The sequence below is a fragment of the Papaver somniferum genome, chromosome 7, assembly GCF_003573695.1.
Source record: "Papaver somniferum cultivar HN1 chromosome 7, ASM357369v1, whole genome shotgun sequence".
In the NCBI taxonomy this organism is placed as follows: Eukaryota; Viridiplantae; Streptophyta; class Magnoliopsida; order Ranunculales; family Papaveraceae; genus Papaver; species Papaver somniferum.
The window spans coordinates 219,285,073-219,311,357 of record NC_039364.1 but is presented as its reverse complement, the minus strand read 5'-3'; positions in this window follow the sequence as shown (position 1 = coordinate 219,311,357).

Sequence of the window (26,285 nt, the reverse complement as noted above, 5' to 3'; positions counted from 1 at the left end):
ACTTCTTCAGTCGTGGCAGAAATACTTGGTATATTAGACTGCTTAGATCATCCTTAAATTGAGAGTTTACTCAAGCGATGTTCAATTTCCAAAGCATCCTTTTTAAGGCTTGCCTCGAGAAGCATACGTGAAGAGTGATCTTCAGTATTTTCTTTGAAATTACAGTCTCTTACTACACCAAGGAGAACATTGACATGGTTTTTCAACCGATTAAATCTATCAGCTTGGATTCTAACAAGATTTAGAATCAATTCAACCTCTTCAGTTGTTTCCCGTTCATTAATAGAGATAGACTCTTTTGAAGGGTAATCGGAATGACACATGTTAGAATTTGTCTGTCTTGTTTGAACACAAGGTTCGTCTATATTTGAGATTGAACAATCTTTATCTTTAATAGATGAAGTCGAGACAAAACTTTTATTTCTGGTGATGCGTTTATCAGAGATAGTACTCTTGTCCATAGAGTCTGATCGCTCCAAACACATACTTGTAAGGTCTTTAAACGTGTTTTCCTGCGCTGATACCAATTGAAAAAACGGGGGTACAACAACCATACCCAATATTTCTATTAGCAATATGTATGGACTAACTCCAATATACTTTTAAGAGAATCAACTAGACTCAATCTTAATAAAGTATATCAAAGAGTTATATCTCTCTTTCTTGATTCAATTATTACTCAAGCAAATAGAAATCTGCGAGTCAAATTGAATACAAGAGAAATCACTTGAACGGCACCAAAGACCAATGTTCAAGGATCAATCAATTTCAATCAACAACCAAAGGTTGGATTTCCCAATTGATTGATTCAAACGCATAACCTGCAATATTTCAATTATAAATATAAACAATATAATGCGGAAAAAAAATAACACAGATACCAGAAGTTTTGTTAACGAGGAAACCGCAAATGCAGAAAAAACCCGGGACTTAGTACAGATTGAACACACACTGTATTAAGTCGTTACAGACACTAGCCTACTACAAACTAACTTCGGTCTGGACTGTAGTTGAACCCCAATCAATCTCACACTGATCCAAGGTACAGTTTCGCTCCTTACATCTCTGACCCCAGAAGGATACTATGCACTTGATTCCCTTAGTTGATCTCACCCAAAACTAAGAGTTGCTACGACCCAAAGTCGAAGACTTTAATAAACAAATCTGTATCACACAGAAAAGTTTACGGTAATATATAAATTTGTCTCCCGCAGAAATACCTACGAGTTTTTTTTTCCTTCTTTTAATAAATCAAGGTGAACAGGAACCAATTGATAACCCAGACTTATATTCCCGAAGAACAGCCTAGTATTATCAATCACCTCACAATAATCTTAATCGACGCGGCGAAAGAAGATATTTTGGAATCACAAACGATGAGACGAAGATGTTTGTGATTACTTTTATATCTTTCCTATCGGAGATATCAATCTCAATCCAATCGTTACGATTGTACTCAATGCGATAGAAACAGGAAGACCAGATCACACAACTAAAAAAAAGTAGTATCCGACTGGCTTCACAACCCCAATGAAGTCTTCAAGTCATTAACCGACAGGGTCTCGGTAGAAACCTAAGGTTAAAGGAGAATCGACTCTAGCTAATACAGCTAGTATCACACAGGAGGTGTGGGGATTAGGTTTCCCAGTTGCTAGAGTTCTTCTTTATATAGTCTTTCAAATCAGGGTTTGCAATCAATGTTAGCTTAGTAACAAAGCATTCAATATTCACCGCTAGATGAAAACCTGATTAGATTCAAGCTAATATCTTCCAACCGTTAGATCGAAAACTTAGCTTGTTACACACAAATGAAATGCACGTTTTAGGTTTGTGTAACCATACCCAAACATGTACATCTGTTAGTTCAACCGTAGTTAACCAAATGGTTAGCCATGTGATAACTTTCATATTAACCATATTCTTCTTTACCATAACTAGTTCAGATGACTCAAATATACTTGTTAGAGAGTTGTTCAATTTCTTAGATCTTATAGAAGTATACAAGACACAACTGAAGCAAAAACGATTTGATTCACTCGAATCGATTCATGAACTTTATAGCCACAGTTTGCAAACTTGCATTCCTTAGTTAATATAAGTATAAGTTCACGAATAATTGTTTTTAGAAAATAACCAACCTAAGTACGCGGACTTAAGTACCCAGAATAAGTTTGTAAATAGTTCACAAACTCCAGTAGATTTTCTCGGGAAGAGAACCTCCTACAGTACGCGGACTGGGTTCAAGGACTCTGTACCGGTTTTCCTGAGCAGCAAAGTACGCATACTTTGGTTCAAGGATAAGGAATTATACATGTATGTGTTTCAACACAATGCTTATATCCAACAATGGTTATATAATCTAAACTCTCATTTCAATCATTGAAACATTCTTAGAGGACGTTATATAGTTATTATTCACAAACAATTTTTCGTCAAAGCCATTTTCAAGTGATTGAAACATAATATGACTTTCGTCACTAGGTAAAGATGAACTTTGGCCAAAGCGAAAGCTTACCAACACATATTTCGAGAAATAGATAAGCGAGATAAACTCGGCTCGAAATAGCAAATGTGTATAATCAAAGTCTATATAACAAAACGACTTTTGTCTCAAGATAGGAGATAGAGTAGATATACTTTTAAGTGATAGAAAAGTTCAAGTCTCCACATACCTTTTATAGTCGATGAAGTTCCACCAGTTTCTTGAGTAGTTCTTCGTCTTGCATGATGATCACCATGGAGTTCTTGAGCTCAACTACATTTTCTATCCTAGTCCGAGACTTAGCTATAGTAGACTAGAAATCAAGACTTATAGTTTTGATCACTAACATTGATAAACATGCTTGTGATAGCAACGCATGCGAGTTCGACCGAGCAGTGCTCTAACAAACTTTATAGTCACGGTTTGCAATTATGCATTCCTTAGTTTATATAAGTTTAAGTTCATGAATAACCGTTTTTAGAAAATAACCAACTTAAGTATGCATATTGTTACGCGGACTTATGTACCCGGAATACGTTTGTTTTCAGTTCATAAACTCCAGCAGAAATTCACGGGACGTGAACTTCCGCCAGTGCGCTTACTGTTACGCGGACTTTAGTTCCGGTTTTCCTGAGCAGCAAAGTACGCATAATTTGGTTCAAGGAATAAGGACTTACACACGTATGTGTTACTACACAATGTTTATATCCTTCCAAGGTTATATATTCTAAACTCTCATTTCAAACATTGAAACATTCTTAGAGGACGTTACATAGTTGTTATTCACAAACCATTTTTCGTCAAAACCATTTTCAAGTAATTGAAACTAATATAACTTTCGTCACTAGTAAAGATGAATTTGGCCAAAGCGAAAGCTTACCAATACATATTTCGAGAAATAGATAAGCGAGATAAACTCGACTCGAAATAGCAAATGTGTATAATCAAAGTCTATATAGCAATACGACTTTTGTCTCAAGATAGAAGATAGAGTAGATAAACTTTTGAGTGATAGATAAATTCAAGTCTCCACATACCTTTTAGTCGATGAAGTTTGACAAGTTCCTTGAGTAGTTCTTCGTCTTTGTATGATGATCGCCATGGAGTCTTGAGCTGAACTACACTTTCTATCCTAGTCCGAGACTTAGATAATAGTAGACTAGAAATCAAGACTTATAGTTATGATCACTAACATTGACAAACATGCTTGAGATAGCAACGCATGCGAGTTCGACCGACCAGTGCTCTAACAATCTTCCCCTTTGTCGATTTTAGTTACAAAACTATCAATACATATGGAATACAAAATAAATAAATAAACTTTTGTAACTTCTCTTCCACATGCATGATCTCCTTGATTCTTCAACATTACTCGAAATCTTCGTCACTTCCAAGTACTCAAATGATTCCAAAGGTTGTAAGTTTAGCATCATCGTTGTTGAAAATCCATAGCTATAACAATGAGAAAACAAGAATTCTCAATCATTGTTATACAGTGTCATAGTATTATTACATAACATAAAAGTTCAATTGTATCACAACTTGGACAACAATACTATGGTGATATGTATCACTCCCCCTTAGTCAATACTCCATCTCACATGGAAACCACTCCCCCTTACATAATGATCCGAAAACCATGTTTTAGTGTGAACTACACATTAATTCTCCCCCTATTTGTCAATAAAATTGGCAAAGGTACGAAAACTAGTGGGATCCTAATGAAATTTCCATAGAGACATTTCATGACCAAAAGAAAGCACATATCAACTTTTTAGATGCCATCATATATCCGAAGCTAAATGCATTTATCAAGGAGTTTATACAGATACAAGATAACTCCTATAATATTCCACAGCCGCACTCCCCACAAAGATTTGACAATTAAGCACAAGTTTAGTTAAGAACTCTCCCCCATAAAATGTCATTCCCGAAAGAACAACAAGAGAGGCCTTTATTTCACAAGAAAAGAAGGATTTCTTTGAACTATTTCACTAAGAAACCTGACAGAAAATCAACCTATGTAAACAAATGCAGAATTGAAGTAAACACTTACTGGAGTTCCAAACTCAGTTGCCCAAAAGATCGAGATACGCACAGGGGCAAGAGTTTTAGGAACAACTAATAAACCATAACAACACCAATAGACTGTCGTAAGTGTTGGAATGTAGCAGTGTCTAATGATTTCAATGTCACGCTAGAGTTATCACAAAAGATCTTCATTGTTCCAGTATCAATTCCATAATCATCCAACATTTGTTTCATCCAAAGAAGTTGAGTATAACATGAGCCAGCAGCAATATATTTTGCTTCACACGTGGACAGGGACTGTGAATTTTATTTCTTGCTATGCCAAGCCACAAGATTCAATCCTACATAGTAGAAACCCCTGATGAATTTTTTCGTCTTCTACACATCCTGTCCAATCAACATCAGAATAAGCAGAAAGGTCAGTGTTAGTATCAAAAGTTTAAGATAGACCATACCCGACCATGTGATTCACATTTCGTATGATCCTTTTTGCAGCTGCAAAATGAGATTCCTTTGGATTAGACTGAAATGTAGCACAACAAACAACACTAAAGGCAATATCAGGTATAGTAGCTATAAGATATAAAAGGATACCAATAATAAATCGATACATTTTTTGATCCACATTTACTCCTTTCTCATCTCTATGTAGTTTACCAGTAGTGGGCATAGGTGTCAGTTTTGGAGTTGACTTATCCAGACCGAACCTTGAGACAAGATCCTTTGCATATTTTTCTTGAGATAAATAAATTCCATCCTTATGTTGCTGAATTTTTAATCCTAAGAAGAACTTTAATTCACCAACATTGCTCATTTCAAATTCTTTGCCAAGAGAGACTTGGAAATCTTTTGCAAGTTTCTCAGAAGTTGAACCATAAATGATATCATCTACATAGACTTGAGAAATGACAACATATTTCCCACTACATTTGGTAAACAAGGTTTTGTCAGATCCGCCTCTTGAAAAACCTTTGCTAAGAAGAGAAGTAGTAAGTTTTTCGAACCAGGCTCTAGGTGCTTGTTTTAACCCATATAATGCCTTTTTAAGCTTAAGAACATGATCTGGGAAATTAGGATTTTCAAAACCCTTAGGTTGAGCGACATAGACTTCTTCCTTTAAATTTCCATTTATGAACGCAGATTTTATGTCCATTTGAAACTGCTTAACCTTAATAAAACAAGTATGAGCTAACAACAGCCGAATGGACTCAAGGCGTGCCACAGGAGCAAAGGTTCCGTCAAAGTCGATACCTTCAATCTGTGAATATCCTTGAGAGACAAGTCTGGCTTTGTTTCTGACAATTGTGTCAAATTCATCAGACTTATTCTTGAATATCCATTTAGTACCAACAATATTGATATAGGAGGGACAAGGTACTAGTTCCCATACGTCTTGTATTTGAAATTTATTTAACTCTTCATGCATTGCATTCACCCAAAAGGGATCTCTAAGAGCTTCATCAATATTTATCGGTTCTACTTGTGAAAGATAACAACCAAAATTGCAAATATTTAAAAGTTGTCCTCTTGTCTTAGCAGTAGAATCTCTACCTCCAATAATACTGTTGGGATCATGATTCCTTTGAACCCAGAGGTGTCGAGGAGGGATACGCTCTTGTTCAACATGAGTATCCTGATCAGTGCTCTTCTCCTCGTCACTAGAAATGTCGGGATCAGTAGCCGTTGGAATGACTTCAACTGATTCTGCGATTTCTTTGACTCTCTCAATTGTCTCAGTTGGTGGAAATTCAGCAGGAGGATTATCATGATGAACATTACTAATATCATCGATAATAACATTAGCGGATTCCATCATAACTTGGGTTCTGAGGTTAAACACTCGAAAACCACGACTATCAGAGGCATAGCCAAGGAAGATACCTTCATCACTTTTAGTATCAAATTTCCCTCTCTGTTCTCGATCTTTTAGAATGTAGCACTTACTTCCAAACACTCTGAGATAGTGCAAGTTGGGTTTTCTACCGTACCACAACTCATAAGGAGTGTTTAGAGTTTTAGACCGTAGGTAGACACTGTAGGATCAGAATCTCGCAACGACAATATTTCAGCGAAATTATCAACAACACAATACAACAGCGTCGCAGAACAATTTCAGGAAGAATATAATAAATGACGTCAGCTAAGATCACGAGAAAGATGTGATAGTCCTGCGAAAATTAGAGAGCTTGCGAAATTAATATTTGTAAGGTTGCGAGAATGTCGCAGATCATACCCGAAAATAAAGGACAGATTAGCTTTCATCCACTATGTATTTCCCTATAAATAGTGGTTCAAGTTGTAAAGAAAGGAGATAGATCTTTTTTGAGTAAGAAACAAGTAAATAGGAGAGAGAAAGTCTAGAGCATAGGTCATTCTTGATTCCTTTATCTTTTCTTATAAGAACATTCAAAGATTGATCAATAAAATTAGGAGTGTAAACCTAAAAATGAGTTGATTAATAATGAAATCATATGAGGGGTATAGTGTAGGATTTCCTGCAACTACATAATGGCGCTAGAAAAAGGGACCTTGAAGATCGAAAGTTGAAGATTGTTGTTGAGAATATTCAAGTCAAGAAAGTGATTAAATAAATCAGTGAACCAGTTAAAAGAAAGATGAATAGAATTAATGAAGATGACAAAAGATTGGAGTGTAATATGATAACAAAAATGATGGTTAATGAATTCTATGAAAACATCAAAGGAAGAATACATAAACGAAATTTTGAAGGAAGGAAATTTATGGCGGTAGAAAAGACACCACCCTTGAAAGCTTGGGAAAAGCAAAAAATTACATTCATGGCGGCAGAAATACCAAAAGAAAATTTGAACCACACATCTCCATTGGTTATCACAGTGCCTATTACGCGAAAAGAGAAGGAGACAACGACAAAATCCATAGGAGAATGGATATTGAACAGAACTTTAATCGATACAGGAAGTTTAATGGATATAATATTTTATCACGCATTCCGAAGAATGGGATTTAAAGATGAAGAAATGTCCAGTTCAAAACATTAGAAGTATACGTGGATGACATGTTAGTAAAGAGTAAAGAAGCTGAAGACCATGTACAAGACCTGAGGGAGATTTTTGAACAAATGCGGCAGTATAACATTAAATTGAATCCTGAGAAGTGTACTATTGGAGTTGCATCGGGAAAATATTTAGGCTACATTGTATCAAAGGAAGGAATACAGGTTGATCCATAAAAAGTGCAAGCAGTTCGTGACATGCCAACACCAGCAACAATAAAAGATGTACAAAAGTTGAATGGGATTCTAGCTTCGCTGGGGAGATTCATTTCGCGATCATCAGACAAATGAAAATATTTTTTCGATATACTCAAGAAGGGTGCGAAATTTAAATGGACTGATGAATGTGAAAAAGCTTTTCAAGGGATCAAAGAACATCTTATGAATACAACTATTTTACAAAAAGCAGAATCAGGAGAAGAATTATTGATCTATCTTGCGGCGACGTCACATGCATTAAGTGTTGTGTTATTGCGAGTAAACGCAGGAGTGGAGAAACCCATTTATTACATTAGCAAAACTTTTAATACTGCCGAGAAAAATTACTCAAAGATTGAAAGTTAATCTTAGCATTAGTATATGCATCATTTAAGCTCCGCATATACTTTCAAGCACACAAGATAAAGGTATTAACAAAAGTACCAATTGAATCAGTGATGAAGAATTCTAAAAGATCAGGAAGAGTGGAGAGATGGAATGCACAAGTAGGCCACTTTGATATTAAATATGAAATTTTGTCTTCACCAAAATCACAAGTTGTTGCAGATTTCTTGGCAGAATTTCCTTTAGAAGAAGATAAAGCAGTAGAAGAAATGATGGATGTAGAAGAAGAGCATGGAGATCCAAAAGATTTATTAACAGAACCAAATATATGAGAGATATTGGTAGATCGATCATCAAATGGAGAAGGAAATGGAGTTGGAATTATTTTAATTTCGCCAGAAGGAATAAAGATGGCTTTTTCATTCAGATTGGAATTTGCATCCACTAATAATGAAACAGAATATGAAGCTGTGATACATGCCTTAAAATTCGCAATAGAAATGAAACTAGAAAATGCCAGGATCACTAGTGATTCGCAGCTAGTTATTCGCCAAATAAAGGGAGAGTATACTACAAATGAACCATCCTTGAAGAAATACAAGAATCTGGTTGAATAATTGTCAGCGAAAATCCCAAAAATAAAATGGAGGCACATTTCAAGAAAGGATAACAGACTCGCAGACGCTTTTGCTTTCATCTCAAGCATGATGACAGATCCAACTGTGAGATGCATAAAAGTACAAACACTTCTGTCACCATCAATCAATAAAGAAGAAGAAGACGTGGATGTGATGATAATAGACAATGAAGAAGAAGAACAAATGAACAATATCGCAGACTGGAGAATGGAACTTCATGCATATTTGGCGAAAGGAGAAACACCAAGAAATATATTGGAAACACACAAGTTAAAAAGCCGTGCAACGAATTATGAATTAAGAGATTGGTTGCTATACCGAAAATCCTTTAATGGACCATCACTCAGATGTTTGACACGAGAGGAAGGAGAAAAGGTGCTAAAAATGTTACATAGTGGGGATGCTGGAAATCATAGTGGAGGAAGATCTTTGGCACATAGAGAAAAAATGCATGAAGATGAAAAACAAATATCAAGACGTTGCGAAGATTGTCAGCGGCATGGAAAGAAAATACATGCAGTACATTTGCAGTGTGTGGCATTTTGGAAAGTGGGGCTTAGATATTGTGGGGCTATTTTTACCAGGATCTGGACAAAGAAGATACTTAATAGTCGCAACAGATTATTTCACAAAATGGACAGAAGTGAAGGCAGTACAACATATTCGCGACAAAGATATCTTTACATTCATATTCGAAAATATCATTTGCAGATTCGGAATTCCTGCACAGTTGGTATCTGATAATGGGAAATAATTTGAAGGACAGAATATAGAAATGCTACTTAATGCATTCAAGATAAAATGTGGAAAGTCTACTCCTTTGTATCCACAAGCTAATGGGCAAGTAGAAGCAACAAACAAAATAATTGCAGATATATTAAAGAAGAGATTGGAAGGACATCACAGAGCATGGTGCGAACAAGTACATAATGCAGTATGGGATTATAGTACAACTAGAAGAGAAGCTACTGGAATGTCACCTTTTTGTTTAACATACGGAGTTGAAGCGGTGTTACCAACAGAAGTTGTTATTCCGACAACAAAAAGAGAAGCTTGGGAGAAAGATCTTAGTGCGGGTTTGATTTTAAATAAACTTGATGAATTAGAAGAAAGAAGATAAAAATCTTTACAACATATGGAGAATCATCAGCGAAGATTAGCCCGAGAATATAATAAACGTGTCAAAATACGCGAATTTCAACCAGGAGATTTAGTTCTGCGAGAAACACCAATATATCAGCGAGAAAATGGTGGAAAATTAGCGAAAAAATGGGATGGACCTTACATCATTAAGGAGATAGTTGGAACAGGAGCTTATAGATTAATGGATCCAGAAGGAAGAGATGTTGGTCATAGATTAGACAGACCATGGAACAGGTTGTACTTCAAAAGATATTATCTGTAAGAAGCTTTGAGAATTTATGGATTATGAAAGAATAATTGCAAGATTACTCATATCAAAACAAGATCATGATGTGCGAAATTTTCGCAGAGATAATCACAGAACAATGACATAAAAGAAAGGGGCGAACCTTTATGGCGTATACCCTAGTTCGCGAATAAAATTTCACAAGAGGAAAATGTAAGACCTAAAGTACGTCATATTAGGGGGTACCTGTTGCATGGCTCATGGAAAGGCTACACCGCCACCGGAACCTGAGTCATGGAGATTTGGGGTCAATAAAGCCCATCCGGGAGAGGCACCTTGGAATATCAACTTAAGCATATGACTTTGGTTTGGCGACTAAGGTAATAAGGAATCTCCCAAGGAGTGCAGATCTGATCAAGGCGCCGAGGTACACGGTTGAGTCAAGAGTGCCGAGGGCGTTTGAAGCGTCCTGCCATTCTTGACAAGTCTTGGCTTATACTGCACTCGGCCCGAAGAAAACCCCGCTTAGGGTGCAGTCTCGTAACCATAAGACCTATAGGTAAAAGGGATAAGAGGCTGCGAAAACAACTGGTTGTTGCTAAGACTGGATGGGAGGAGCTAACCTTGTATGGTAGAAGTACGCCTCCTTGAAGGGGCAACCAGGGGGGAGATAAGGGCGGCACCCTCCATTAGGGAGCTGATAAGTGTCTTAAGACGCAAATGTCATGAGGCTTTTTATTCGCAAGGATATTAAGGCTTGTCATATTTGTGCAACAATCCTGAAGAGGCAATATTACAAAAGAAAAGGATAAGACGAGATCAATGGGTTTTCGCATGAAAGTGCGAAGACGTCCTGCGATTTCGTCGCAAGACGACAATGTCATGGGGATTTATTTTCGCAAGAATATTTAGGCCTGTCATATTGTCGCAACATTCCTGAAGAGGCCATAATACAAAAGGAAAAGTTAAGTCAAGATCAATGGGTTTTTGCATGAAAGTGCAAGGACGTCCTGCGATTTTGTCGCAATGACATGAGGTGGCATAATAAGACCTTTAATATAACCATGAAGAATATTCTTGATGGATCAATATAACCAATTAGATAACCAATTAGATAACCTCAATTCATATTCTCTTGATCAGATAAATAATCTTACCAATGAAAATACCCAATTAGTTCAAAGACAAGATATATTAAGTAATGAAGTATCTCATCTTTCTTATTCTTTAAATAAAGCTAATTTAGGGATGGAAACTTTATCAGATGAGAATAAAACCTTATCTCAAGAGAAGCAAACTTATTTAAAGGTCTTATTATGCCATCTCTTGTCATTGCGACAAAATCGCAGGACGTCCTTGCACTTTCATACAAAAACCCATTGATCTTGTCTTAACTTTTTCTTTTGTATTATGACCTCTTCAGGAATTTTGCGATAATATGACAGGCCTAAATATTCTTGCGAAAATAAAGCCCCATGACATTGCCGTCTTGCGACGATATCGCAGGACGTCTTCACACTTTCATGCGAAAACCCATTGATCTCGTCTTATCCTTTTCTTTTGTAATATTTCCTCTTCAGGATTGTTGCACAAATATGACAAGCCTTAATATCCTTACGAATAAAAAGCCCCATGACATTTGTATCTTAAGACACTTATCAGCTCCCTAATGGAGGGTGTCGCCCTTATCTACCCCCTGGTTTCCCCTTCAAGGAGGCGTACTTCTACCATACAAGGTTAGCTCCTCCCATCCAGTCTTAACAACAACCAGTTGTTTTCGCAGCCTCTTATCCCTTTTACCTATAGGGCTTATGGCTACGAGACTGCACCCTAAGTGGGGTTTTCTTCAGGCCGAGTGCAGTATAAGCCAAGACTTGTCAAGAATGGCAAGGACGCTTCAAACGCCCTCGGCACTCTTGACTCAACCGTGTACCTCGGCGCCTTGATCAGATATGCACTCCTTAGGAGAGTCCTTATTACCTTAGTCGCCCAACCCAAGTCATATGCTCAAGTTGAGAATCCAAGGTGCCTCTCCCGGATGGGCTTTATTGACCCCAAATCTCCATGACTCAGGTTCCGGTGGCGGTATAGCCTTTCCCTGATCCATGTAACAGGTACCCCATAATATGACGTACTTTAGGTCTTACATTTGCCTCTTGCGAAATTTTATTCGCCAACTAGGGTGTACACCATAAAGGTTCGCCCCTTTCTTTTATGTCATTGTTCTCTGCGAAAATTTCGCACATCATGATCTTGTTTTGTCATGAATAATCCTGCAATTATTCTTTCAGAATTCATAACTTCTCAAAGCTTCTTACGGATAATATCTTTTTAAGTACAATCTGTTCAATGGTCTGTCTAATCTATGACCAACGTCTCTTCCTTCTAGGTCCACTAATCTAAAAGTTCCTGTTCCAACTATCTCCTTAATGATATAAGGTCCATCCCATTTTTTCGCTAATTTTCCACCATTTTCTCGCTGATATATTGGTGTTTCTCGCAGAACTAAATCTCCTGGTTGAAATTCGCGTATTTTGACACGTTTATTATATTCTCGAGCTAATATTCGCTGATAATTTTCCATATGTTGTAAAGATTTTTCTCTTCTTTCTTCTAATTCATCAAGTTTATTTAAAATTATGCCCGCACTAAGATTTTTCTCCCAAGCTTCTCTTTTTGTTGTCGGAATAACAACTTCTGTTGGTAATACCGCTTCAACTCCATATGTTAAACAAAAAGGTGACATTCCAGTAGCTTCTCTTCTAGTTGTGTTATAAGCCCATACTGCATTATGTACTTGTTCGCACCATGCTCTGTGATGTCCTTCCAATTTCTTCTTTAATATCTGCAATTGTTTTATTTGTTGCTTCTACTTGCCCATTAGCTTGTGGATACAAAGGAGTGACTTTCCACATTTTATCTTGAATGCATTAAGTAACATTTCTATATTCTGCCCCTCAAACTGTTTCCCATTATCAGATACCAACTGTGCAGGAATTCCAAATCTGCAAATGATATTTTCGAATATGAATGTAAAGATATCTTTGTCGCGAATATGTTTGTACTGCCTTCACTTCTTGTCTGTCCATTTTGTGAAATAATCTGTTGCGACTATTAAGTATCTTCTTTGTCCAGTTCCTGGTAAAAATGGCCCCACAATGTCTAAGCCCCATTTTCCAAAGGGCCACACTGGTTGAAGATGACAATGGTGCTCCTGGTGCATGTATTTCTTTCCATGCCGCTGACAATCTTCGCAACGTCTTGATATTTGTTTTGCATCTTCATGCATGTATGGCCAGTAATAACCTTGCATTTTTGCTCTATGTGCCAAAGATCTTCCTCCACTATGATTGCCAGCATCTCCACTATGTAACATTTTCAGCACCTTTTCTCCTTCCTCTCGTGTCAAACATCTGAGTGATGGTCCACTAAAGGATTTTCGGTATAGCAACCCATCTCTTAATTCATAATTCGTTGCTCGGCTTTTTAACTTGTGTGTTTCCAATCTATTTCTTGGTGTTTCTCCTTTCGCCAAATATGCATGAAGTTCCATTCTCCAGTCTGCGACATTGTTTATTTGTTCTTCTTTTTCATTATCTATACCATCACATCCACATCTTCCTCTTCTTTATTGATTGATGGTGACAGAAGTGTTTGTATTTTTATGCATCTCGCAGTTGGATCTGTCATCATGCTTGAGATGAAAGCAAAAGCGTCTGCGAGTCTATTATCCTTTCTTGAAATGTGCCTCCATTTTATTTTGGGATTTTCGCTGACATTCTTCAACCAGCTTCTTGTATTTCTTCAAGGATGGTTCATTTGTAGTATACTCTCCTTTTATTTGGCGAATAACTAGCTGCGAATCACTAGTGATCCTGGCATTTTCTAGTTTCATTTCTATTGCGAATTTTAAGCATGTATCACAGCTTCATATTCTGTTTCATTATTAGTGGATGCAAATTCCAATCTGAATGAAAAAGCCATCTTTATTCCTTCTGGCGAAATTAAAACAATTCCAACTCCATTTCCTTCTCCATTTGATGATCCATCTACCAATTTTCCCATCTATTTGGTTCTGTTAATAAATCTTTTGGATCTCCATGTTCTTCTTCTACATCCATCATTTCTTCTACTGCTTCATCTTCTTCTAAAGGAAATTCTGCCAAGAAATCCGCAACAACTTGTGATTTTGGTGAAGACAAAATTCATATTTAATATCAAATGGCCTACTTGTGCATTCCATCTCTCCACCCTTCCTGATCTTTTAGAATTCTTCATCACTGATTCAATTGGTACTTTTGTTAATACCTTTATCTTGTGTGCTTGAAAGTATATGCGGAGCTTAAATGATGCATAAACTAATGCTAAGATTAACTTTTCAATCTTTGAGTAATTCTTCTCCGGTATTAAAAGTTTTGCTAATGTAATAAATGGGTTTCTCCACTCCTGCGTCTACTCGCAATAACACAACACTTAATGCATGCGACGTTGTCGCAAGGTAAATCAATAATTCTTCTCCTGGTTCTGCCTTTTGTAAAATAGTTGTATTCATAAGATGTTCTTTGATTCCTTGAAAAGCCTTTTCACATTCATCACTCCATTTAAATTTTGCACCCTTCTTGAGTATATCGAAAAAATTTGCATTTGTCTGATGATCGCGAAATGAATCTCCCCAGCGAAGCTAGAAGCCCATTCAACTTCTGTACATCTTTTATTGTTGCTGGTGTTGGCATGTCACGAACTGCTTGCACTTTTTCTGGATCAACCTGTATTCCTTCCTTTGATACAATGTAGCCTAAAAATTTTCCCGATGCAACTCCAATAGTACACTTCTCAGGATTCAATTTAATGTTATACTGCCGCATTTGTTCAAAAATCTCCCTCAAGTCTTGTACATGGTCTTTAGCTTCTTTACTCTTTACTAACATGTCGTCCACGTATACTTCTAATGTTTTATGTATCCATTTTGCGAACACCTTCTCTACCATTCTTTGATATGTCGCTCCCCGCATTTCGCAAACCAAATGGCATTTTCGTGTAACAATATAAACCTCTAGGGCAAAGAAAGCAGTATGTTCTTGATCTTCTTCAGCGAGAGGGATTTGGTTATACCCTTTGTACCCATCTAAAGATGATACCCTATCATTTCCCGCTGCGGATTCCACCATTTGAGGAATATCTGGTAACGGAAAACTATCTTTGGGGCAAGCTTTGTTTAAATCAGTGAAATCTATGCAAATCCTGATTCCTTGTTTTTCTTTGGGACAATGACCATATTCGCTATCCATTCTGGGTATTTAGCTTCTCTTATAATTCCTGCCTCAAGCATTTTCTGTAATTCTTCTTCTATTTGGGAATGGTAAGTTGTTGCAATTTTTCTTATTCTCTGTTTAAATGGTCTCACATTTTTGTTAATCTCCAATTTGTGGCATGCAATTGATGGATCTATTCCTGGTATCTCATCCATGTTTCCTGCGAAAATCTTTATATTCTCGCAACAAGTTAACAGTTCTTTTTTCTTTCTTCTATATCCATTTTGGTTCCAATTCTCAACATTAGAGGCTCCTCTATAGTCCCAATTTATTTCTTTTGTTGGTTCTGCGGCAGTGTAACTGGGTTTAGGTTCTCCCATTGGTGTGGTTCTTTTATTGCTTTTATGGGTCCTTCCCTTCTTCCGAAATTTCGCTGGGTATTCCTTTGCCTTCTTTTGCCCTTATCATATATACTCTAAATTCTTCTTCCTTCTTTGCTTCCTTTCCGCCAATTTTCTGCGAAATTGTTTCTTTTTTTGCTTCTTCATAATGTTACTTCAATTTGATGACATAATTTCGCATTGTCAACATCTCCTCTGATTTCACCTATTCCATTTGGAGTGGGGAATTTAATACATTGATGCAACGTTGATACCACACTTTTATCGCATGTATCCATGATCTTCCTAATAACATATTATATGGCGATTCCATATCCACCACGCACAATGTCATGTGTTTCGATTTCTCCAAGTGGAATTCGTACCACTATTTCTCCTTTAGGTTTTGTTGTGGATTTTCCAAAGCCGTGAACAAAATATGTTGAACTGGACATTTCTTCTCTTTAAATCCCATTCCCCGGAATGCATGATAAAATATTATATCAACTGAACTTCCTGTATCGATTAAAGTTCTGTTCAACATCCATTCTCCTGTGGATTTTATTGTTGTCTCCTTCTCTTTTCGTGTAATAGGCACTGTGATGACCAACGGAGATGTATGGTTCAAATTTTCTTTTGGTATTTCTTCCGCCATGAACGCAATTTTTGCTTTTCCCAATCTTTCAAGGGTGATGTTTTTTCTACCGCCATAATTTCTTTCCTTCAAAATTTCGTTTATGTATTCTTCCTTTGATGTTTTCATGGAATTCATTAATCAAGCTTTTTGTTATCATATTACACTCCAATCTTTTGCCATTTTCATTAATTCTATTCATCTTTCTCTAACTGATTCACTGATTTATTTAATCACTTTCTTGATTTGAATATTCTCAATCAACAATCTTCAACTTTCGATCTTCAATCTCCCTGTTTCTAGCGCCATTATGTAGTTGCAGGAAATCCTACACTACACCCCTCATATGATTTCATTGTTGATCAGCTCATTTTTAGGTTTACACTCTTAATTTTTATTATTTTTTGAATGTTCTTACAAGAAATAAAGAATCAAGAATGATCTCTGCTCTGAACTTTCTCTCTCCTATTTACTTGTTTCTTACTCAAAAAAGATCTCCCTCTCCTTTACAACTCGAATGACTATTTATAAGGAAATACATAGTGGATGACAGCTAATCTGTCCTTTATTTTCGGATATGATCTGCGACATTCTCGCAACCTTACAAATATTAATTTCGCAAGCTCTCTAATTTTCGGAAGACTATCACATCTTTCTCATGACTTTAGATGACGTCATTTATTTTATCATTTCTGAAACTGTTCTGCGACGCTATTGTGCTATACCATTGATAATTTCGCTGAGGCATAATTGTTGCGAGATTCTGATCCTACAAAAACCATTAAAAAGGCAAATTAAAGACACAGATAAGAAAATCATACCTCTTAATTCATCATTCTTCTTGCGAAGATTGTCACGATCTAGCAAAACATTCTGAAGCTTCTGATTTTCGAGACGAAGAGCATTATATTCTTTTTCCAAAGCTGTCTGCGAAGCAGCTCTGTCAGAACCCAAATGCTTGCTCAGAATTTCGAAAACATTAGACTTGATAGGATCAATAGAAGACTTCTTGACATCATCCAGAACTTCAGATAAAACTTTGAAGGCAATATTTATCCCTTCCACGGTTTCTTTCGAAAGAGGAAGAGACTTAGGTAGAGAATTGGTAGAGATAGAAGGTTGAGAAACATTCTCAATGGGAAGAGAAGAGGTTTCATTCACATAAGGATCAACAAGGGGGGTTTCAATCATTGAAAGGTCAGCTGAAGAAATGAAGTCTGAGGCAGCTTTTTCGTGAATTGGAGATAAAGGTTTATCTTGCGAAGATGTCGCAGGAGATTTAGAAGAGATGAGTAAGTGGAAGGGAACAGAAGTTGCAACAGTTTTAAGGTGGCGAGATTTCTTGAGAGGTTTATTAACATCTTTATCACCCTGCGAATTATAATCCAGATAAGAAACAGAGGAAACAATATTTTTATTAGAAAAGGATAGTGTTTCTTACTACCTTCTCATTCGCAGACTTTCTTTTATGCGCAACAACCTTATGCTGCGATTTGGGAATGTTAGGGTTCTGAAATGTAAATCTAGTGTTGGAAGCGCTTTTGCTGAAATAACAAGAGTATGGGAATCACATAAACAACATCAAATAAGGCAATAAACAAGATCAATTTCAGCAAAACTCATAAAGAAGAAAAAATAAAACTAACCTTGATGAATCCATGGAAAACAATAGCAGGGAGATTGTTTCGAAGAAAATTACGAACTATGAAGATCTGCAGAAGAAATAGTATGAAGATGAAGAAGAACTTAAAAAGATTGAAGAAGAAAGAAGAAAAGTTGCAATAATGGAATTTGCAGAAGAACGATGAAGTTGAAGAGAAAATAAAAAGAAAGAAAAAGAGAGTGAGAAGGAATATATATAGAGGGAATTTCTCCTCGAGAAAGTAAACACGATTAATACGGAAAGATATAAGCGGTTAAAAAACAACGGTTACAAAAGACGTGTCGAGAAATAGATGGAAGAAAGAATACGTGTGATAAATACTGAATATGAAGAGGAGAACAACTGCGGCATTTCTCACATCATTATCTACTTCGCAGAAAAGATATGAGAAGAGGAAAGATGTAGGATCAAAATCTCGCAACGACAATATTTCAGCGAAATTATCAACAACACAATACAACAACGTCTCAGAACAATTTCAGGAAGAATATAATAAATGACGTCATCTAAGATCACGAGAAAGATGTGATAGTCCTGCGAAAATTAGAGAGCTTGTGAAATTAATATTTGTAAGGTTGCGAGAATGTCGCAGATCATATCCGAAAATAAAGGACAGATTAGCTGTCATCCACTATGTATTTCCCTATAAATAATCGTTCAAGTTGTAAAGAAAGGAGAGAGATCTTTTTTGAGTAAGAAACAAGTAAATAGGAGAGAGAAAGTCTAGAGCAGAGGTCATTCTTGATTCCTTTATCTTTTCTTATAAGAACATTCAAAGATTGATCAATAAAATAAAGAGTGTAAACCTAAAAATGAGTTTATTAATAATGAAATCATATGAGGGGTGTAGTGTAGGATTTCCTGCAACTACAGACACGGTTGATCAAATAACATGTTGTAAAGACAGCTTCTCCCCAAAACCTTAATGGTAAGTTTTTTTTATGGAGCATTACCCTAGCCATTTCCTGAATGTTCCTGTGTTTTTCTTTCTGCAAATCCATTGGCTTGAGGAGTAATGGGTGGTGAGTATTGTTGAATAATCCCCAGTTCGTCACAAAATTCAAACACCTTAGTGTCCTTGAATTCAGTTCCACAGTCGCTTCTAATTTTTTTTAGTTTGCGACCTTGTTCATTCTGGATTCTTTTAACAATAATCTTGAATTCATCAAGGGTCTCATTCTTATGAGATAAAAATGCAACCCATGCGAATCTGGTGTAATCATCTACCATAACTAAAGCATACTTCTTACCAGAAACCGTGGGTTGTTGAACAGGTTCGAAGAGGTCCATATGAATTAAATCAAGTGGAGATTTAGTGAGAATATCACGAGATGATTTGTGGTGAATTTTCGTTTGTTTACCTTTTTGACAAGCACCACTTACACCTTCAATCTTTGCATTGATTTTGGGAACACCTCTAACAAGTTCTTTGTTAATGATCTTAGTTAGAAGACGATAATTAATGTGACCAAAAAGCTCATGCCAAAGATGTGTAGATTCCACCTTAGTCAAACTGCAACAGTTACTGAACTGAGTATCCAGAAGATAACAATTGTTTTTACCATGAGTTCCCTGAAAAATTACTTTCCCAGTTTTTTCCACAATGTCACATCCATTTGCATTGAAGACAACTCTATGGCCTTTGTCACATATTTGACTAATAGAAAGAAGATTTGCAGTCATACATTTTACGTATACTATGTCATGAATCTCAGGTACGCCGGGTAGTTTGACCGTCCCCTTCTTGCTTATGTAGCAACAAATCCCATCTCCAAATGTTACAAGACCTCCTTCATAATCGCTTGTAGTAACAAACCATGAGATATCACCAGTCATATGTTGGCTACATCCGCTGTCAAGAAACCATTGAAAGGGTGATGTTGATTCTAAAGCAAAAGCTCCCATGCTAACACTACTTTCTTGTTTATGATTTCTTGTTAGTTTTGTACATCCTCTTAGAGAAGTAAACAGTTGTTTAGTTTTCTTATGAAGATTACTTGAAACTTTTAGACTCTTTTCAAGGACATACAAGTATGTTGAAAGTGATTGGAGGAATCACAAAACAAACATGGACCAACATCTTTAAGCTCGTCTGAGCGGTTCTGAGTCATATCAGGTTTCACAACGTTTAGGCATTGTTTATCATCTGACTTACGACTGTTCTTCATAGAAGAACAACTAGAGTTATTCAAATCCATCAAAGGAATTTTGACAGATTTCAAATCCTTAAGCATTGCAATTTCTACAACAAGATCAGAGTTGATCCGGATTTGTTCATCCAAATTTTTCTGGAGAATAACCAATTTATCAGAACTTTTTTTACGGTTGGTTTTTAATCCTGGTGAAGCGTTTCTAGAGACTTTACTGTCCATATAGTCAGATAACAACTGAAAAAGCGTTTCTAGAGAATTTACAAATACGTACTGATAAGGTCTTTAAACGTGTTTGCCTGCTCTGATACCAATTGAAAAACCGTGGGTCTAACAACTACGCCCAATATTTCGCTTAGCAATCTGTATGGACCAACTCCAATATACTTTTAATAGAATCAACTAGTCAGTCAGACTCAATCTTAATAAAAGTATATCAAAGAGTTATATCTCTCTTTCTCGATTCAATACTTACTCAAGCAAATAGAAATCTGCGAGTCTAATTGAATACAAGAGAAACTACTTGAACGGTACCAAAGACCAATGTTCAAGGATCAATCAATTTCAATCAACAACCAAAGGTTGGATTACCAATTGATTGATTCAACGCACAATCTATGATATTTCAATTACGTAACAAAATATAATACGGAAAAGAAATAACACAAACACCAGAAGTTTTGTTAACGAGGAAACCGCAAATACATAAAAACCCTAGGACCTAGTCCATATTGAACACACACTGTATTAAGCCGCTACATATACTATCCTACTACAAACTAATTTCGGTCTGGACTGTAGTTGAACCCCAATCAATCTTACACTGATCCAAGGTACAGTTGTTGTTAGAGCATAGCTCGGTCGACCTCACATGCCTTGCTATATCAAGCATGTTTGTCAATGTTAGTGATCAAAACTATGAGTCTTGATTTATAGTCTACATAGCTAAGTCTCGGACTAGGATAGAAAAGTGTAGTTGATCTCAAGGACTTCATGGCGATTCATCATACAACGACGAAAATCTACTCAACGAACCGTGGAACTTCATCAACAAAAAGGTATGTGGAGACTTGAACTTATCTATCACTCAAAAGTCTATTTATTCTATCTCCTACTTCTTATAAGACAAAAGTCGTATGCTATATATACTGGATCATACACATTTGATATTTCGAGCCGAGTATATCTCTCCTATCTATATCTCGAAATCATGTGTTGGTAAATCATTTCGCTTTGATCGGGTTTATCTTCACCTAATGATGAAAGTCATAATGTTTCAATCACTTTGAATATCGCTTTGAAGATAAATAGTGTAACAACTATATAACGTCCTCTAAGAATGTTTCAATGGTTGGAATGAGAGTTTAGGTCAATATAACCAATGATGGATATAAGCATTGTGTGGAAACACATATGTGCATAAGTCCTAGTCCTTAATCCGAAGTTTGTGAACTTTGTTGATTGAGAGGAACCGGAGGAATTGGCTTTGCCAAGTCCGCGAACTCAGTTTGAGAACTCAGTCCGCGAAATGACGGAAGTTCTCTTACCGAGAATTTCTGCTGGGATTTCCAAAAACTCGTTTGCGTGTTTAGTCTGCGAACTGGCGGAAGTCTCTTTGCCGAGATTTTCTGCTGAGTTTGGAAAACTCTGCCGGTTGCCTTAAGTCCGCGAACTTGTTTGCGAACTTGAGTGGGTTATGATCTAAAGATGTGCTCTGAACATGAAACTTAAATTACTAAGGAATGTAGTATGCAAACCGTGGCTATAAAGTTGATGAGACGATTCAAATCGAATCGAATCATCTTTGTTTCAATTGTGTCTTGTGTAGTTACATAAGATCTCATAGCAATTGAACAACTCCCTAACTAGTTCATTTGAGTCAATTGAACTAGTTATGGTGAAGAAAAACAAGGTTAATATAAAATGCTCATATGGTTAACCTTTTGGGTTACTATGTTGAACCAACATACATGTACACGTTCGGGCACGGTTTTCACAAACCCAGTAAACGTATATCTCAAGTGTGTGTGACAAGCTAAGTTTTCGATCTAACGGTTGAGAAATATTAGCTTGAATCTAAATCAGGTTTTCATCTAACGGTGAATATTGATTGCTTTGTACCTAAGGCAAAACCCTGATTTTAAGACTATATAAATGAGACATCTAGAATTAGGAAAAACTAATCCCCACACGTCTATGTGATACTAGTGCGCTCGCTAGAGTCGATTCTCCTCTAACCTTTGGTTTTCTTCTCTAAAACCAGGTTAACGACTTAAAGACTTCATTGGGATTTTGAAGCCAGACCGATACTACTTTTATCGTAGTCGTGTGATCTGATCTTGCATCTTCTATCGTACGAGTACAATCTTATTGATTGGCTTGAGATCGTGAGAGTTCTCCGATAGGCAAGATAAAGAAGTCACAAACATCTTCGTCTCACTGTTTGTGATTCCTCGACGTCCTCTTGTTTATACAAGTAAGACTGTTGAGAGGTGATTGATTAATCTAGGTTGATCTTCGGGAATATAAGACCAGATTATCAATTGGTTCATGTTCACCTTGATTTCATATCATAAGACGGAACAAAAACCTAGGGTTCTTCTGTGGGAGACAGATTTATCCTTTGATAGACTTTTCTGTGTGAGACAGATTTGTTTATTTTCAAGTCTGCGATTTTGGGTTGCAGCAACTCTTAGTTGTGGGTGAGATCAGCTAAGGGAATCAAGTGTGCACTGTCCTGCTGGGATCAGAGGCGTAGGGAGTACAACTGTACCTTGGATCAGTGGGAGACTGATTGGGGTTCAACTATAGTCTAGTACGAAGTTAGCTTGGAGTAGGCTAGTGTCTGTAGCGGCTTAATACAATATGTATTCAATCTAGACTAGGTCCCGGGGTTTTTCTGCATTTGCGGTCTCCTCGTTAACAAAATTTCTGGTGTCTGTGTTATTTCTTTTCCGCATTATATTTTTATATAATTGAAATAATACAGGTTGTGCGTTTGTGATCATCAATTGGAAACCCGACCTTTGGTTGTTGATTGATATTGATTGATTCTTGGACATTGGTCTTTGGTACCGTCCTTGAGTAATATCAAAAACAAGATAAAGATATTAACTCCTTGAGATACTTTTATCTAGATTGAGTCTGACTGTCTAGTTGATTCTCTAGCAAAGTATTTCGGAGTTAGTCCATACAGATTGCTAAGCGAAATATTGGGTGGTGTTGTTAGACCCCCGCTTTTTCAGTTGCGCTCCTTACGTCTCTGATCCCAGCAGGATACTACGCACTTGATTCCCTTAGCTGATTTTACCCACAACTAGGGCTGCACATGGTTCGGTTCGGTTTTTGGCCCCAAAAAAACCGAAACCGGTGACCTCGGTTTTCTAGTTTTCATAAACGCTGACAACCACTTGGCAATTCGGTTCGGTTCAGAACCGATCTGAATCTGTTTGGTTAAAAACAAGTCGGTTTCGGTTTTTATCCGTCTCATTCGTTATCAGTGACTCATCATTCATACATTGAAAGTCTAATTCCGTTGTTGTGCAATTGAAAGTTACAGCATATAAATTACAAACCTAATATTTACAATTGAGTGCTAGACATCTCTAGAGCTCCATTTCGTTTTATAATTTTGTTAATATCTCATTGAGGCAATTAAACATACACACACGGTATGTTGTAAAGATTCAATTACAAATACAACTTACACAAGGTCAAATCATATTCATACAGTAATCAACAGACATGCACTTGATTAACTTAAAAAAAATTAAGATCTAGAACTGTAAATATTAGATCATTCGAATCATATTCATACCCTTTGGTCTAAAACCAGAAAAAAAGAGAGACCATTTTAATTCGGTTAAGATCTTGAATTGAAAGCGGAAATGGATGAAGAGATTTTAATTGACGATAACAACACGCTAACAGTAGCAGACATACACTTGATTATAGGGTTCAATCAACGGTATAAAGAGAAGATGAGGAAATTAGTTAGGTGTCGATGATGGGTGATTCGTTGTGGTGAGATCCTAGCAGTGATGGTTGATAATGGTGGACTAGTGCTGGTGGCGAGAATTCTTTCTTTTTCTTTGAGCGAGGGAAATAAGTTAGGGCTATATAATTCGAAGATTCCTAACATCTACGGCCATCATTAACTTAGATGAAGGGCCCTTGTTCATCGGTTAAATACCGAGAGATACGGTACGGTTTTTGGAAGAAACCAAAGTGGAACCGTGATAAATAGGTTTTTAATTATTTGAAAACGTTGAATACTTTTGGTTTTACGGTTTCGGTTTGTTTCGGTTTTTAAGTGAATGATTTCGGTTCGGTTCATGGTTGTGGTTCGGTTTTGTGCAGCCCTACCCACAACTAACAGTTGCTACGACCCAAAGTCGAAGACTTTAATAAATAAATCTGTATCGCACAAAAAATTCTACGGTAATAGATAAATCTGTCTCCCACAGAAATACCAACGAGTTTTTGTTCCGTCTTTTGATAAATCACGGTGAACAGGAACCAATTGATAACCCGGACTTATATTCCCGAAGAATAGCCTAGAATTATCAATCACCTAAAAATAATCGTGATCGACTAGCGAAAGAAAATATTGTGGAATCACAAACGATGAGACGAAGGTGTTTGTGACTTCTTTAATATCTTTCCTATCGGAGAAATCAATTTCAAGCCAATCTTACGATTGTACTCAAATACGATAGAAACAGTAAGATCAGATCACGCAACTACAAAGAAAATAGTTGGGTCTGGCTTCACAATCCCAATGAAGACTTCAAGTCGTTAACCTACAGGGTCTCGAGAAGAAACCTAAGGTTAAAGGAGAATCGACTCTAGATAATACAACTAGTATCACACAGGAGGTGTGGGGATTAGGTTTCCCAGTTGCTAGAGTTCTCCTTTATATAGTCTTTCAAATCAGAGTTTGCAATCAATGTTAGCTTAGTAACAAAGCATTCAATATTCACCGTTAGATGAAAACCTGATTAGATTCAAGCTAATATCTTTCAACCGTTAGATCAAAACTTAGCTTGTTACACACAAATGAAATGCACGTTTATTTAGGTTTGTGTAACTGTACCCAAACATGTACACTTAGTTGGTTCAACAGTAGTTAACCAAATGGTTAGCCATATGAGCACTTCCATATCAACCCTATTCTTCATTACCACAACTAGTTCAAATGACTCAAATGAACTAGTTAGAGAGTTGTTCAATTGCTTAGATCTTATAGAAGTATACAAGACACAATCGAAGCAAAAACGATTTGATTCACTAGAATCAATTCATGAACTTTATAGCCACAGTTTGAAATTATGCATTCCTTAGTTTATATAAGTTTAAGTTCACGAATAACCGTTTTTAGAAAATAACCAACTTAAGTACGCATACTAGTACGCGGACTTAAGTACCTGGAATAAGTTTGTTTTCAGTTCACAAACTCCAGCATAAATTCACATGACGTGAACTTCCGACAGTGCGCGTACTGGTACGCGGACTTTAGTTCCGATTTTCCTGAGCAGCAAAGTACGCATACTTTGGTTCAAGGAATAAGGACTTACACACGTATGTGTTACTACACAATGTTTATATCCTTCCAAAGTTATATATTCTAAACTCTCATTTCAATCATTGAAACATTCTTATAGGACGTTATATAGTTGTTATTCACAAACCATTTTTCGTCAAAGTCATTTTCAAGTAATTGAAACTAATATGACTTTCGTCACTAGTAAAGATGAACTTGGCCAAAGCGAAAGCTTACCAACACATATTTAGAGAAATAGATAAGCGAGATAAACTCAGCTCGAAATAGCAAATGTGTATAATCAAAGTCCATATAGAAATACGACTTTTGTCTCAAGATAAGAGATAGAGTATATAGACTTTTTAGTGATAGATAAGTTCAAGTCTCTACATACCTTTTAGTCGATGAAGTTCCACAAGTTCCACAAGTTCCTTGAGTAGTTCTTCGTCTTTGTATGATGATCGCCATGGAGTCTTGAGCTCAACTACACTTTCTATCCTAGTACGAGACTTCGTTAATAGTATACTAGAAATCAAGACTTATAGTTTTGATCACTAACATTGACAA